Source organism: Lepidochelys kempii, chromosome 2, assembly GCF_965140285.1.
Source record: "Lepidochelys kempii isolate rLepKem1 chromosome 2, rLepKem1.hap1, whole genome shotgun sequence".
Classification (NCBI taxonomy): Eukaryota; Metazoa; Chordata; order Testudines; family Cheloniidae; genus Lepidochelys; species Lepidochelys kempii.
The window spans coordinates 209,760,835-209,778,452 of NC_136381.1; positions in this window are offsets into that span (position 1 = coordinate 209,760,835).

Sequence of the window (17,618 nt, forward strand, 5' to 3'; positions counted from 1 at the left end):
TTGGGATACCTTGTGATGAATCTCCACTAAAAATGAGGGAAAAGAAAAAATATGTCTCTTAAGTATTTCTAAAATGCCTAATATCTTTGTACCTAAGGCTGTGTCTTCACTGCAAAAAGAAAAGGTGTGATTTTACATCTAGATAGCTGTCTCAAGTTAGCTATCTGTATGTAAAATCCTAGTGGAGACAAGGCACAGGTAATTTTTACCTCAGCATAGCTAATCAAGTTCAACACCTGGTTGGGGCAGATACTGTATCTGCTTGCTTCTGTGGGGCATCTGTCCTGAAGAGTTTATTATCTAAGGTTCCAATCTTTCGAATTGTTCTGTATGGGGGAAGCCCTGCACTCACAAAGTAGCTTGTAGGATTGGAGCCTCAGGTGTTTAAATAACTCCCCCTTCAAAAATGTGGGGCTTTTCTGTGCTATTTGCAGTAAAAAGGTACAGGATTTCATTGCTACGTACCAGATATTAGCCTCTTACCCTTTTGAGAGCTGAGGAAAAGTTAACTTTATCAATTCAGAATTATTTCTTAATTTAATTGGATAATATGGTGCACATGTTGAGATGGCAGAAGCAATGGCTTGATCTTCTAGTTAGATCTTGGCTTTGGGGTATAACCAGCTAATGCTCAAATAAATTTGTTAGTCTCTAAGGTGCCACAAGTCCTCCTTTTCTTTTTGCAGATACAGACTAACACGGCTGCTACTCAGAAACCAGCTAATTAGAGTTTGTTTTAATGATGTAATGATTCTGTCTTACATTTAATTGGTTCTGTGTTTTGACAGTGGGGCTATACAGTTGAGGTGAGTGGAATCTTCATGGAATTAAACAGAATAACATTTCTTGAAATCCGATTTAAAAGCGGGATGGGCCTACACTATTTGGATTTTTACCTGGGCCTTTCAATCTGCATGAAATCCACCAATATATTTTGCAAGTTTCATAAGCTCTGCAGAGTTCTCATACCTTCGAAAGTAGAATTAGTAACTAACTTCAAAATTATCCCACCAATTTGTTGTAAAGTAGAAATTACTCAAAGGCACCAGTCCTCACTGAAGACAACAGAATTAAATCAGATTTGGAGATTCTTTGCCAAGATTTTGTTTGGTTTTGTGTTTGTTTTTTTAAGCTTTAGTACGACAAAAAATAAAAGTGAGGAAACTTTGCAAAATATCCTATTTCATGAAGATTTTGTCCAGCTCTCACCAGTCTTTCAAAAACAAAAACCTCTAACCCTTCAATAGAAGATCAAACATGAAAACATTCAGGTACATTGAATTACTTTTGTTGAAGAAAGATGGGGGGGTTCAAATTTGGGCTTAGAGCAGAAAGCTAATCACAACCTTACCCCTCAGGAGAGCGGTGTACCAGTGATTCTGCAGTGGACAGGATCATTCAAGTCTCCTGAATGAGCTGCAGGCCTGGCAGAAAAGCCTCACAGTGGCTATGATAGGTTTCAGAGTAACAGCCGTGTTAGTCTGTATTCGCAAAAAGAAAAGGAGTACTTGTGGCACCTTAGAGACTAACCAATTTATGCAATTTATTAGAGCATAAGCTTTCGTGAGCTACAGCTCACTTGTTGTTATTATTATTAAGCAATAACATACGTAAGCATCCTTGACACATTCAGCTTGTCAATACATTTCAGTCTCAGGAGGAGTCTAAATAAAAATATTTGCCTAGCACATTCAGAAATGTTCTCAAAAGACAAAGAGGAGAGGGGAGGGCAAGATTACAGAATGCAAACTGTGAGGAGTTCTTGGATTTTGAGTCAGCCAAAGCAATGAGAATCAACAGTGGCTTAATCTTCTATTTCCTTTCTATAATGAGCCTGTCTATATGAATATAGTCCTCTTGCCACTCAGCTGTTATCTGCCACTTCAGAAAGCAAATGCTGCTTCAAATTAGACCATTTTCTTGCTGTTAATCTTTGTTCTGAAACCAGAGTAGTGCTCTCCTGTTGCTGTCAGTCTAATAAACCAACATCTCTCAATTAGCCCAAGCCTGCCCTGATTATGGTCTTGTCACTCCATTCTAAGACCTTCTTTAACTTACAAAAGCACATCAACACACTTTGCCTCCTGCCTCCCTAACTGGAGCAGTTTTATTAAACCTTACAATGCTTCTCGCTTTATTATGATCCCTTCCACAAAGGGCTGCGAATAGTCCTGACCAGGTTAGGCACCCTTACCAGACAGGTCAGCCTACAGGATCAGGATTCTGCACCCAGTCATCGAGTTCATACCAGGTTCTGAAGGTCTGTTCTGGCACAGTCTCTAGGATTCGCCTATGATGAGATAGAAAAAGGATACACAGAAGAGGAGTCCATGGCAGAACAAGTCTGGCCACAAGCAGGCAGACCACCAAATATAAGGGATGTTCATTGATCCACAGGAAGATTAAGTGCTTTGCTTATCCAAGAACTTCTATGGACGCCACATTTTGGGAGCAGCCATTTCTGAAAGCTCTACATCTCTGGCAGAACAGGAATGTTACAATGGTGTCAAGACCCCTCATTGCCCAAGTCTGTAACATCCAGTTGGATCAGCTATTCCTCCCCACCATGTACATCCCTAGGAAGTATTTTTTACACACACAGAAATATTGGTAATTGATTATCTAGTTTCATGCCAATCTGTTTGAGTGCTGTGATCTGACTGTGACAACTGATCAGAACCTTCCCTCAGTTAAAGGTGCCAGGTAGTAATTTGAGGGGTCATTGATTGCTGGAATCCAGTTTCATGCCAATCTGTTTGAGTGCTGTGATCTGACTGTGACAACTGATCAGAACCTTCCCTCAGTTAAAGGTGCCAGGTAGTAATTTGAGGGGTCATTGATTGCTGGAATCCAGATAAATTCCTAAAATAGTCAAGACCAATATTATTTTTCGTTTGCTCAGCTTCAGTGTGATCTGGGAACGGAACCATCAGCTGTTTAACTAAGCATCTGCATCTCAGTCCATTGAAATAACATTTCATCTCACCACTGTCCTTAAATTTGGATAGTGCACTAGTCTAGATGGTTGTTTTGTGAATCTACTAATTGTTCTAGGACAAGGTTAACATTTATATAGCTTGCTGAAGAACACATTCAACGGCAACCCATTTCAAACAGAGCATCACTTCTGGACCTTAGTAAAAATAAGTGCAGTCATGCAAATCTCTTGATCCATACCATCTAGTCACAAAATAATACCCAAAGAAATAGCAAAGAGCAGATACTTGTTAGAATGATCCTAAACTAGGCTCCTGAAGCAGGGTTTCCCAGTGGATGACATTTTGACATTAAAATAAACCCATAACGGAAGCTCATATCTCAGCAGCATTAACTTTAGCAAATGTTTGTGGAAAACCATTGTGAATCATGTCTGAGATACACTCCAATACTTTCTGAGTTGCAACCTTTTCCCCTTTAAATTACCATTTAAAAAGGAAGTTAAAACACAGGGGGCAAAACATCATACAACATATTACATAAGATGATTCATCAAAAATTTAATAATTAATTTTAAAAATTATTTGTAACATTTAAAACTGTAAAGCCTGTCTCTAGAGTGGTCCGGATCCAGGTGGTTTTTGTTTGTTCCTCCCCCCACAAAGTATGGCACTAATAGAAGAAGTTAAAAAGCATGCCATATGCTAACTCCAACAAGACTAATTGAAAGAAAAAGCATTCAGATGACAGAGGAGGGATGTTAAGAGGGAGGAAAATGGCTGACAGTCTCACCATGCAAGGAAGGGGCTATTTGATGGGCACTATCTGTTCCCTCTCCCTCTCCCACACAGAACAATTGTGCTCACTAAGAACAGAGATACTGCAGTTGTGGCCTTCCAAAGAAAGATAGTGCTTGATACCTGACAAACCCTTTAGTCCAGTCAGAAACTTTGCACTTTGATCTATCTTAGATGTATATGTTATTTGTATGACCCTGTTACCATAGTATCTGAGTGCCTCACAAGCTTTAATGCATTTATCCTCACACCACCACTTCTGAAGTCGGGAGGTGCTATTAGCCTCATTTTACAAATGGAGAAGAGAGGCACAGAGAGGCTGAGGGTATGTCTACACTGCAATAAAAAAAAACCTGTGGCACCGAGTCTCAGAGCCCCGATCAATTGACTCACATTGCAGGGCTAAAAATTGCAGTGTCGATGTTCAGGCACAAGCCTGGGTTCTGAGAACTTTCACCGTTGTGGGGGTTTCAGACCTCACGCTTCAGCCCAAGCATCTATATTGCAATTTTTAGCCCCCACAGCCCAGCCCCAGTCAGTTGACCCAGGCCAGCCACAGCTGTGCTGGGGGGTCTTTTGTTGCAGTGTAGACATACCCTAAGTGACTTACCCAAGATCACCCAGGAAGTCTGTGGCAGAGCAAGGACTCAAATCCAGGCCTCTCAAGTCCTACACTACTGTCCTAACTACTGGACCATCCTTTCTCTCAAAACTTTGATAACTCAAACATCTGAATCTAGGGAATTCAAACTCTGCTTTCTGTCTCTCTCTTTCAGAGAGTCCCTCTTTTTTCCATGTCCCAACTAACTATTCATTGTCTTCATGAATGACTATGAAGTACCACTATGAATAACAGTGAATAGTCATCTGGCCAGGGAAAGCAAGTGAGAATGACTCTACAGCCTGGTGGTTAGGCACTCATGTAGGAAACCCAAGCTCAAGTTCCTGCTGCCATGACCATTTCACTAGTTATAAAAAGTGGAACAGCCCTAAAAGGAGAGATTGAGAAAACCCCAGACCAGAATATCTCATAGATCAGTGGAAGGTACTTTCCCACAAAGCTGAAGAGCCAAATTCACATCCCTTCTCTACTTCAGGCAAGAGGGGGAATAGAATCAGGTCTCCCACATCCTAGGAGAGTGTTCTGAGGCTCAGCTAAAGCTTATATGGAAGCTATCACCAAAACCCTCTCTGCTACATTTTGTGAATCCCTTGCTTGCTTTTCTCAAAATGCCTCCAAATCTAAATACATTTTTCAGGTTGAAACAAAACATTTTGTTTCGACATTACCAAAACCTTCAGATTTTTTCAGTTCAGTGGAACCTGTTAGACTAACTCAACATGCATTCGTACATAGTTTCTGTCAATCTGAAACTGCATTTTTCAGTTAATAAACACGGCCCTTTGTTTTCAGTATTTACCAAAATACTCCAAAAAAATTCTTGGGCTTTGAAAAAAAACATATTTGGCTTCCGTGGATTGTCACCTGAATTTTGGCTTTTGCAGGACACAGCTTCCCCCTTGCAGAGTTCCTGTCAGACTGCAACGTGTCCCTGCCCACTCCCTCTGCACAGTGAGAGCATGAGATGGGCAGGGAGAAGGGGCCGAGCCGCTGAGGCCATCGGACCGCTGCAGCAACAGGCCCACAAGGAGTGGAAGGATTTCTCAACTGCCCTCTTCCCCATCACCCACCCTGGGATTATCTAGCACCCCTCTTCTCCACTCATTGCCCTGAATTTTTGGTGGTTAGTGATTTTTAAAATTTTTTTGGAACAAACACTAAAATTCTCAGGAAAGTTTAAACTAAGTAAAAGCAAAAAACAAAGGGCCTTACAAAATAAATTATTCACCCGAAAGATTTCTACCAGCTCTACTGGTGACATGTTCCTGTGTTTTGCTTTGAGGCCCTTCTTATTTCTTACATCTATCCCAAAAGAAGGACAGCTGTTAAACCTCATTGAAACTGGTGAGTGTAACCCAACTTCTAACAGCACACATGGCACAGAATGAAAGCAAAGAGGCCAGGGGAAATTACATTCATCTTAATCTCCATCATGGGGAGTCCACCCCACATAAAATCTGGAGTGTTAAACTAGGCCAATAAACTTTATAGGCTGCACCTGGAAGGAAGCTAGGGACTGGAGGTAGCCTAATGGCTGATGAAGCCCAGCTGGGAGGAGAGGAGCGGGAAGACAAGGCTAGAATAGGTATAAAGAGTGGAAGTTGATAGTAAGAGTGGGGCAGGGAGGAGCTCTCTGGTCACTCCCTAGAGAGGAGGGGAGTCAGCTAGGTACAAGGAGAAGTTTCTAGGGGGGGGAATGAGGCCTGGGATCCTGCCTTGGACTAGAGACTCTGGCAAGAATCTCAAAGGGGGTGAAGTAGCCACAGGGAGCAGAGGAAGCTCCACTGGTAACCTGGGGGTGGGCCAGAAGATAGGGGGAAAAGGCAGTTACTTTCCGGAGAGATAGGAAAGAAATCCAGGGAAACAGCAACAAGGTTGGAGCTCAAGCAGACCATGTATGCTGGGCTTAGGGTCCCTGGGCTGAAATCTAGAGTAATGGGCAGGCCCAAGTTCCCTTACCAGCCACTGGGAAAGTGGCACAGACTGGGCAGTAGATCAGAAAACTGCCTGGCTGGGACAATCTGTCCAGTGGAATTTGATACTCCAAAATCAAGGACTCTAGTGACCTGACCGGAGGACCACATCAAAAAGAGGGAGTGACCTGAGTCCACAGAGAGAGACCACAGGACAAGCAACTGAGAGTGGGGGCATCAGACCAGTCAAGAGCTAATGCCCTTCACAATTTCCAAAAATAATATCTGTAAAACAAGATTTTAATAAAAAGAGGCAGGAATGATTGTCCCTTTGAAAATGGAACAAAATCAGCCTCAGTGGCTGAAATCACAAAAATACATGATTTAGTTGAAAATATGTCTCAAGGGAGGTAAACCTAATTTTAAACCAGTTTCATATAAAGCCATGAGGTGGGTTTTTTGCTTCTTTTATTTGATTATTGACACAAAATTCACTAACTTACAACTCTCCTGATGAATCACTGAGAGTGGGTTAGGCAGGTTGCCACTGTACATTTTTCTGCTTCTTCAAATGCATGCTGTGTTCTGACAAACAACATTTCACTTGACTCATCAAACAGTCATATATCAGAAACAGATTTACCCTCAGTTCCTGGACAACAAGTTCCTTGTCATTTAGGCCAACAAATTTGGGTCCCATTGACTTCAGTGGGAATGGTGGGTGCTCAGCAGTCCTGAACAATCAGGCTATAAATCTATGGACCCATTTTCTGTTAGAATTACACTCAAAAAGCATTTATTACAGAGGTGGCTATTATTGTGGGGAGCCTGTAACGTGCCTGTTAACTGTATTAGCATCCAACAGCCTTACACAGTGCATCAATCACATCTATACAGATTTAGCTAACAAGATATCGGACACGCCCCTCACAATACAGTCTATGCTAACAGCACTGCAGAAAAACTACATAAAAGAAAGGGTTTAAGTAAGACCATTTGGGGGGAAATGGCCACTTGAACATACATCAAGCCAGCTTTCATAAACATGTAAAGTACAGGAGGGAAATGTACAAACAATTTTATAGAAAATGTCAGCGAGACAACAAACGGCTCTGGGCTAGTAGTGACCGCAGCAATGCAAAGATCATTTACCGGTGATAAATCAGAGGTTTTGTAGTTCCCAGTCCCTGTTCACTGGCCTTTTGTACAGTTTAAAATGAAAGCAGGTGCTTCATCATAAATAAAATCTAATAAACTAGAACCAAATACCATAGAAATGCAACAGAACACATCCCAACCCTGGAATTAGTACAGTATTGATAATCCTTCCACTACTTAATAAAGAACCAAGGGTGAATTCTGGCCCTTTTGAAGTCAATTGTAGAACTCCCACTGACTTCAGTGGGGCTAGAATCTCACTCTAACCATTTACCTGTCACTTTCTAAAAAATACACAGTGACTAGCTGTTTTCTCTGCCATTGCCAGATGGTTTGACAGGAGAGGGACATACTCCATTTGGGACCTAATCCTATGTCAAGAAGAGCCATTGCAATCAGGGGAAGTTGAGGGTGCTCAGCACTTTGCACAACTGAGTATATAATCTTCCCGGGTTCCTTGCCCAGATGGAAAGGTGTTTTTGTTTGGAATTGATTGGTTGGGTTGGGTTTGGTTTTTAATTCTCCCAAAGTTATGTGCTCAGTTAGAATTCAATTTTGGTGGCAAAGATACAGTATTTATCAGAAAAGATCTCCCTTATCTAGCATACTACCATATTGTATCCAAACACCTCCACTCAGAAACTGAAGGAATGCAGCTCTTCTGGGAGCAGATAGCTTTCCAGAAGCTAACTAGTAACAATTTAGCAGACTTTGCCACAACATGGTTGCCAAATACATTAAGATGAAAGGACACATACAGTCATAACTTGACTGAGAAAACTGAGGACAAGATAATGTTAATCAGGAAATAATAACATAGTACATAATTTATATTCTTCTATCTTATAGTTAATTAATTAGCTGTGTCAGGGGTTCTAAGTTAATATGTTATGACAGATGTTACAATAGTGAGGCCTGTTAGTACTATTAATGGACCAAAAGGCTTAAAGATAAGATCAGATTTCTCTCATATATTTATAGAAACAAATTGCCGGTATGTTAATGTTCAAATAAATTCCTCAACAAAAGAACCTACCCAAAGGTGAATGAATTTAGAGTGTCTGATGGCAAAACAATAGTCTATTTTGTCATTTATACATGATACATTTAAAACACATCTAATCTTGGGTGAGAGAATAATCTTCCAGATGTAAATTTATAATCCTGTATTCACTTATAATGAATACTATTAATTTAAAAACTGAATCCATAAGAGTCTCTCACAGCTCTGGTTATAAAGAAATTATATCATTTTCATGGAGGTAGCAAGATTTATTTATGAGAAGAATCGTATTAAGATGCTGTTTTAAGGAGCAATTGAACCATTTACTGAAGAATTTCATAGATTTTTAAGGCCAGAAGGGACCATTACCACCATCTAGCCTGAAATCCTATATAACACAGGCTACAGAATTTCACTGAGTGGTCCCTGCATCAAGCCCATCACTTCTGGTTGAGCTAGAGAACATATTTTAGAAAGACATCCAATCTTGATTTAACGTCTTCGAGCAATGGAGAATCCACCATGTCCCTAAGTAAGTTGTTCCAATGGTTAATTACCCGCCCTATTAAAAATGTACACCTTATAAAGAATTATTCCTTTATATAGTGGTGGCAAAGAATGATTATGGTTCAGGAAAATCTTTGGGTCCTGAGCAGAAAGCTGGATGGACCCAAACCAAAATCCTGGATCAAAATACCCATAAGTTTGAACGGGTTACACCCAAACTTCATATATGCCAACTAGCCTTTTAATGGCCTGAACCAAAATCCTGGATCCAAGTTCCTTGGAACTTTGAAAAAGTTGGATCAGAACTTCATGACTTGGGCCTATCTACAGTCCTGAGGTATATTAGCAGACTATATAGTGTCTCGTTGGTCAGTATTTTCATAACCCATTAATGTAGATCTTGTGGATCTAATTGTCTTACCTGATAAGGATTTTTTTTTCCCGTAAATACTGTATATCATCTCTTTGCTCTACTATGGAATGATCTTACTCCCAGTGAAGTCAATGGGAGTCTTGCCACTGACTTCACTGAGAGTGGGACCAAGCCCTTGCTAGGTACCATCCTTTGGGTGGATAATTAGCCTTTTTTGGCTCCAGTCTAGCCAAAGTTAACTTTCCAAAGCTGTCTGAGAACTCAATTTCCAACACAGGTCTTTAGTAGGCTATTCCTTGATCAAATCAACACCTACATGCATGCACACCTATTTTGGATACCTGTCGGTATGTGCACCTAATCTGAGCATCCACATGTGGGACCAGCCTCCTGCAGAGAACTGAGTACAGGGGCAGGTCCTGACGACTTACTCAGGGAAACTTCTGAAGTAGGAATGGGGGAGAAGTAATGAAAAAATTTCAGATGTGGCCTGCCATTTAGATGGAATCACTGCACAGACCTCCACCACTTTAATAACTGTGTCACAAAGAAATTGAGGAGGAGGGGGCAGATTATAAAAAGAAGTTATTTATATGCGTTGGTGAATCAGCAATGATAAGAAGCAGGAAAGAAAACATAAAATGCATATATGACATCTTAATGGAGTTTCAGTAAAATCTTTAGAAAATTATTGAAGGCAATTCAAGGACTTTTTTATGATTAAGAAGGATTTTCTGATGGGTGTGCAGTGCTGGGTACAGGAAATGTAATTATTATGGCTGTATGACCTGACACTGAAAATTTGGATGTTAAATTGTGCGAATTACAAACATTTGTTATCAGCATCCTGAGTAAATCCCCTTTTGCTGTCAGATAGCAATGGAACACTAAGCTCCATGCTTTTAAATTATTCTGCTCCAGCGGATATAATTTGGTGGGCTGTTACAGTAGTTGAGGGTTTTCTAAATGCAAGAGCTATAGTATATTTTGAATACTTATACTGAATGATGTATAAATTCAGAGTTATTTATATTAAGGCTCAGTGTGCATGAGAAAGAAAAGGGAATATCCCAGTAGAGAGCAAATCCTCTTAAGGCAGGGGTCAGCAACCTTCAGCACGTGGCCCATCAGGGTAATCCGCTGGTGGGTCATGAGACATTTTGTTTACGTTGACCATTCGCAGGCACGGCCCCCTGCAGCTCCCAGTGGCTAGGAACAGCAAACTGCGGCCACTGGGAGCTGCAGGGGGCCATGCCTGCGGATGGTCAATGTAAACAAAACGTTTCATGGCCTGCCAGCAGATTACCCTGATGGGCCGCGTGCCGAAGGTTGCTGACCCCTGTCTTACTGTAACAAAGCAAGGCCTGAAATAAGCGCACATTGATTGTGCAATGGTATGATAGGAATCATGAAAGACATTACAACTAGAGCTGACCAGGAACCTGAATTTCCATTCCACAGGAAATCCCAGCAATCAGAGAGGGGAAGGGGAATTGCCCCGAATGAGAACAAAAGTAAAAATTTCCCATAAAATGAAAATTCAAAAAAAATTCAGTTTGGAACCATGAAAAGGTTTCATTTCAGTATTGTCACTTTAATACATTTCATGTAGAGTTTTATATTAAATATTATATAAACACAATATTTAATATAATATAAATATTGAAACCAAATTAATCAAAATGACACTGTCGAAACTAAATGTTTAGGCTTCTTCCCACAGAATAGTGTTAGTGAAATCAACACCTTCCCACAAAACATTTCAATTTTACTAAACTTCAGTTTTCAATGGCAAACTGTTCCATCAAAAAATTTTCAAGATGCTCTAATTACAGCTATTCTTATCTTAAGGCAGAAGTTGAGATCTGGAAATAATTCTGCTTGTTCAGGGCAAATGGAACCTGCTTAAGTTTTTGACAGGTGTGGAAAAATGCTCAGGAAAATTTTCTTCTGCTCACAGCTAACACTTCAAATTTGGTTATCTGAAAAAAAAACACAGTTGTTCTAAAGGCATTTTTCTCTGCATTGGGTTTTCAACTATTATGCCAGAATTTTTCCTATTTTCCTGTTTTGCGTTCTCTCTCAATTTTATTATTACTTTTTTATTACTCATTTTAACGTACATTAAAATGTCACTCTCCTCTCCATTTGAGGCTGAGAGTCAGAACTGAGATTATATATAATTTATTTTGAATTCAAGTATAAAATTTAATACTTAAATCATTTTGTTGATATACTGGACAGTTTCCAACTGATCTGAAATGTAGATCTGATCATACAGAATAGCACCAGTCTGGTCCTCTATCAATGCTGTCTTCCACTACTGTTCAGGGCTCACTATGACTATGGCACTCTGAGGCCATGTCTACACTACTGGGTAAATCGGCACTGCTGTGATTGATGCAGCAGTGTTGATTTAGCAGATCTGGTGAAGACTCGCTAAGTTGAGAGCACTCTCCCATAACATCCATACTCCACCTCCCCAAGAGGCAGAAGCTATGTCAGCAGGAGAGTGTCTCTCATCAACATAGTACAGTATAGATACAGTGATAAATTGACCTAAATTATGTCAACTTCAGTTATGTCAATTACGTAACTGAAGTAGTGCAACTTAGATCAACTTACAGCGTTAGTGTAGACCAGCCCTCTGAGCATCACCACTAAATGCAAGGCGGAGCAGACTGTTTAGCATAAGTATTTAGCACATATTCTGAGAGGCCATTCAAGGTAGAGTGGCCTGTTAACACCTCTACAGTTATAGGACAAAAAAAGGGGGTTAGTTGAGTACATATTGCTGTAATAAACCATAAATCCAGTGTCTCTATTCAGTCCATGATTTTTAGGCTTTGTCTACACTACACAGCTTTTAGCAACATGGTTGTGTCGCTACGAGTTGTGCCGCTAAAAATCATGCAGTACAGCCGCTGTTTGTCGGCTCTCCTTCTGACAAAAACCTTCCACCCCAACAAGCAGTGTTTGCATTGTTGGCAGGAGAGCGCTCCTGCCAACAACGCGCCATTCACACTGGCACTTGTCGTAGCAAAACTTCTGTCTTTCGGAGCATGGGGCGGGTTTAACACCTCTGAAAGACAAAAGTTTTGTCGTTCAATTGCCAGTGTAGACGTAGCCTTAGCGTCTAGCAGAGTTATGAATTTAAGCGACCAGGCTTGTCTTCTGAAAGTGTTGTGCAGGTTTCCTTTGCTCTGGAAGATATGCTCTGGTTCAAACAGGAATTAATTCAGGGAAGTTCTATGGCCTGTATTACACAGGAGATCAGAATCACTAGATGATCACAATGATCTCTTTTGGCTTTAAAATCTATGAATAATTCAGAGGCCTATGTGTCCACCATAAATTGTGGTGGGCAGAAATCTCTCTCACACACACACACACACCCCAAACACAAAAACCACACAGTGTTACAACTGGTGCCATTGGTGACAGTATAAGACAGGCCCTCTGTTGGCCATGGAGAAGAAGAACTTTTCACCTCTAGAGATGATCCCTCCCATCCCAATATTGAGGATCCTAGTTGGGGAAGTGAGAGAAGACTGAGCTGTTGTTGTTGACCTTGTACCTCTCTTCTTGATGATGTGAGGATTTCATTGTCTAAAAGAGTTTTAATTCAAAACTTTCACATGCACTAAATTCATTTTAAAAGACCAAATTGTTAACAAAGGGTACAAAACACTGATTTTACATAATTGAAACAGAAGAGTCATGTGATGTAGCTTTCATTTTACTGATGGAACAACAAGAGATCAGCCTGCTATTAAAAAGGGCAGAACAGGGTCCATGGCAAAGTCAATATTTCTGGGAAATTAATGTAAATGCTGCCATAAATTTGAAGTAATCTTCTCAACCTAAATTTATTTTAAAATATGCAAATTACATAGTAAACATGCCTGAGCAAGTTTAATTGGTGAACAATCAAGATTAATTCCACTGAAGTCAATGGAGTTACTCCCGATTTACACCACTGTAGCAGACCAGAATTTGACTCATGTCCCTTCTCTCCTAGCAGCCTGTATCTTCCATGGATTTAACAACTTTTCAGAGATTTGAATTACATACAGAAAAGGTGTGATCTGTTTGCCCTAAATAAAGTAGCACACTCACCTGCAAAATGGGAACTTCATTTGTTCTTATGAATCAAGATGTCAGAAGGAGAAAAGCAGGTCTGAGCAATTATCTTCAGACAGAATGGCAACAGCAAAGCTGAAATGGTTAGCCATAAATGAGTCAGTTAAGTCTAACCTTTGCTATACTCTCAAGTAAATGGTTCAAACAGTATGCCAGGAGATATTTGGGTCCTACAGATGTCATTTAAAGAGCCAATTATCTGGAAATAAATAATTTTTTCCCCGATTACAATATTCCATTCTCTCAAAAAGTGTAGGGAGGGCAAGTAGGTCTGTGTCAGTGTGTGTCTGTCTTGGAATGGCTCACATGCAGCTTTCCATTATAATTGAAGCACTCTAGCCATTCAGCAGAAGGAAATTATTTCTTTCAACAGACGGTCTTTGGATTTAATAATTTTGCCTCAATCAGGGAATGGTAGGGCATGTTTTCTTGGATGCTGCGTTGACATATGAGTAAGTTTTTAAATAGTGTGACAAAATCATAAAAGCAAAACAAAGACCAGAAAGAGGCCACACAGCAAGCCATGTACAATAAATGCTCTCATTCTTTTGTCTCACAAAAAGAGCCATGGGATTAAAAGAAACAAAACTCCATGATGCTTTGGTTATTAAAACATGGCATTAAAAGTGATGTCATATTTCTAAGGAATAGGTGATTTCCAGGTGTGTAATCAGCAGGGCTTTAATTCTCTGCTTTTAACAGTTTAGGGTTTTTTAAACTAAAAGCTAGTGATATTTTTAAAGGCGTGATTAATAAGTCCTGCCACAGCAAAAGCTGGACTGATTTCTCTGGTCCAGTACCAGAAGGATTACTCAAGATGTACCTGGTCCAAATACAGGGTTTGTCTGGAGTGATTTCTCCTCAGCTATGTTCACTGAAAGTTTGGTGTTCTGAGAGTCAATTAAATGAATGTAATAATGAAGAAGCGTTAGATAAACAACCCAGAGCCACAGTTACAGACCTGGACAAACATTGTACAGTTCTGGTGCAAGGCAAGACGTTGTGGGAATGAGACTAGCAGACTAGCAATAGGGGACTAAGACACCCTGAAATGAGGTACACAATGAAGGACCACCTTTTCCTGCTGTTATATCTCCCAGCTTGCCCTCCCATTTCGTCAGTCATTCCATTGTCCCCTCATATTCTTTCCCTTTGCCTCCCTGTCACTCCACTGTCTAGTCCTCCCAGCTTGCTTCCCCTTCCCTCCCTCCCATTGTGCAGCCATCCAACTTTTCCTCCACTTCCTTGTGACAGTGCACCCCATAAGGCTTTATGGAAATATGCTTATGAATGTATATATGACATAACTAGAATATGTTTTATGCTACATATGCCACGTAACATATCTATGTAAAGGTTATTATCTACTGAATATATTCACCCTATTTGTATGCACGTGTCATTGTTGTATTCAAAGTTATGAATATTAGCATTGGCCTGCTAAACCCAGGGTTGAGAGTTCAATCCTTGAGGGGGCCATTTAGGGATCTGGGGCAAAAAATTGGAGATTGGTTCTGCTTTGAGTAGGGGGTTGGACTAGATGATCTCCTAAGGTCCCTTCCAACCCTGATGTTCTATGATTCTATGAAATATTGGCTGTATACTTGTTTGATTTTAAATAACCTTAGTAAGGCATTTGGTCAGCTTCTTTAAAAAGAAATTTGCAAGTTAAGTGCCCAGTCAAGAAGCACTTAGCAGACAATGGGTCTTGGAAGGCTCCAATCCACATAAGAAGTCTACATGAGGATGTTCAAGGTAACATGTGAAACATGGCTGCTACTTGTAAGTTCTGAGTCATGCATGGACATGTGACTTGCCCATGTGGCTCCAAAACTCCATCTTGTAGCTGGAGTTCTACACAGGGGGAGGGAGGGGTATCTACCCACAAAAGAAAGTCTATTTAAACCCCTGGGAGACCCCTCCATTTTGTCTTCAGCTGGCTCTCTCCAGCTACACCCCCCAGGATACCTGAAAGAAACTGGTACAAAGGACAGTAACTACAGGGGGTGTCCGTGATTGCTGGACCCAGACTAGAAGGAGACTAGTCTGTAAAAGGAAGCTTATTAGAACATCTCTGAGGGTGAGGTTTTATCTGTATTCAGTTTTCTTACCGTACTAGGCTTAGACTTGCGTGTTTTATTTTATTTTGCTTGGTAATTCACTTTGTTCTGTCTGTTACTACTTGGAACCACTTAAATCCTACTTTCTGTATTTAATAAAATCACTTTTTACTCATTAATTTACCCAGAGTATGTATTAATACCTGGGGGGGGCGGCAAACAGCTGCGCATCTCTCTCTATCAATGTTATAGAGGGCATTTATGAGTTTACCCTGTATAAGCTTTATACAGGGTAAAACAGATTTATTTGGGGTTTGGACCCCATTGGGAGTTGGGCATCTGAGTGTTAAAGACAGGAATACTTCTTAAGCTGCTTTCAGTTTACGCCTACAGCTGTTAGAGGACATGGATCAGACCTGGGTCTGAGTTTGCAGCAGGCTAGCAGGTCTGGCTCAAACCAGGCAGGGCACAGAAGTCCCAAGCTGCCAGGGCAAGAAAGCAGGGGCAGAAGTAGTCTTGGTACATCACTTGGCAGCTCCCAGGGGGTTTCTGTGATCCAACCCGTCACACTCCTTCACATGCCAGCTTTTTCAGCAGGCTGTCAAGTAAAGTAGGTCCAGTCCCATTGTGGTGGCAAGAAAACACAGCCAAGCACCTCTAGTGCAATATAAAAGGGCACCAGATGGTGAGCTGATTAGAAGCATCAAAGAAGAAAGGATGGATAAGAAAAAGTCACACTGCAATCCCCATCAATGTGGAGTGGAGTATTGGAGACAAGCCAGATTCACTAAGGGACATCCCTTCAGGGGTGGCCTGAAACAGGCTTCAGGAGGCTATGACCACCTATCTTATCTTTATGACTAAATGAGAGGAGATCACTTTTTTCTGTGAATAAAGATACAGCCCTAGTGCCTAGCCTGGCAAGCAGCAAGAGAAGTCCCCACTGAATTAATGGGACTGTTCACAAGTAGTAGGCACAACACCTGGCCTTTGTTAATCGAAAGTAGGGTTGGAGATCGATGGATATCTGAGTGTAGATTGTATCCAAAAGGTGAAAGATGTATAATCTTTTCTATTTTAGGGTATTCTATAGTGCTCATCCCTGTAGTACCTAAGCACTTTGGTGTAACTCATGAAACCAACTGTGTTTTGGACCATTTCGACAGTACTTTGTTCTGAAGGGATATACTAACCATTTTCACTCTCCATCACTTTGCTTCTTCTGCTTATGCACGGAGATGGATTTGTCCAGGTCTGACTCCAATGAGCCATGAGTCTAACAATACCAGACTAGCAAAAGTACAATACCAGATAGCAAAAGTATCCAGGTAAGGATAGATATGGTTTGGAGATTATGTACAAGAATCTCATTACTAATCTATGCTCCCACTCTTGTGTTTTTTCCTTTTCATTGACCAATGAGAGATGGAATGAGAAGCATTCATTTAACCACATCTGCTTTTACCCCAAATCCAGAACCACTTTATGGATCAGTATATCCTAGAAGCCCCTTACAGAACGCTGCTTCAGAATCAGTCTCAAGATTCTGATCACTCTGACCCATCCATGGTCAGCTGTGTTCTATAATGTCAGTTGCACTATACATTGGCCTTTAATGTATCAGGTGCATTTCCAATGAGTCACGTGCTTAATGCATGTGTGTGGTTTTTAATAGAAATAAATCTTCTATTTTTTTACTATTTAATACAGCACTATTACAAATTCTAAAGCACAGGCCATTACTTAACCTGTACATGAATTGATGTTGCTCTTTTGGTTGATTACTCTATGTTATCAGAACTCCCCTAATGAGTAAGAGGTTTGTAATGGTTACCAACCGTGCATTACCCTATATTTAATGGTTTCAGCTGTTTATATACCTGATTTGACATAGTCATATAGCCTGTTAACATGCAATTTCCTCCCCAAGAAAAACATCTCCCCAAAATGACCCTCTGTTCTTTTCATGAATCCTAACACAAAAAATGCACTGGGTTCTTCAACAATATTAACCTCCTCTGTTATTAACTTCCCACTCAGTCACTTAATGCATGCCCCACTGACACTGTACCTGGCAGCTTGTTTCTTACATGTTTAAATGAAGT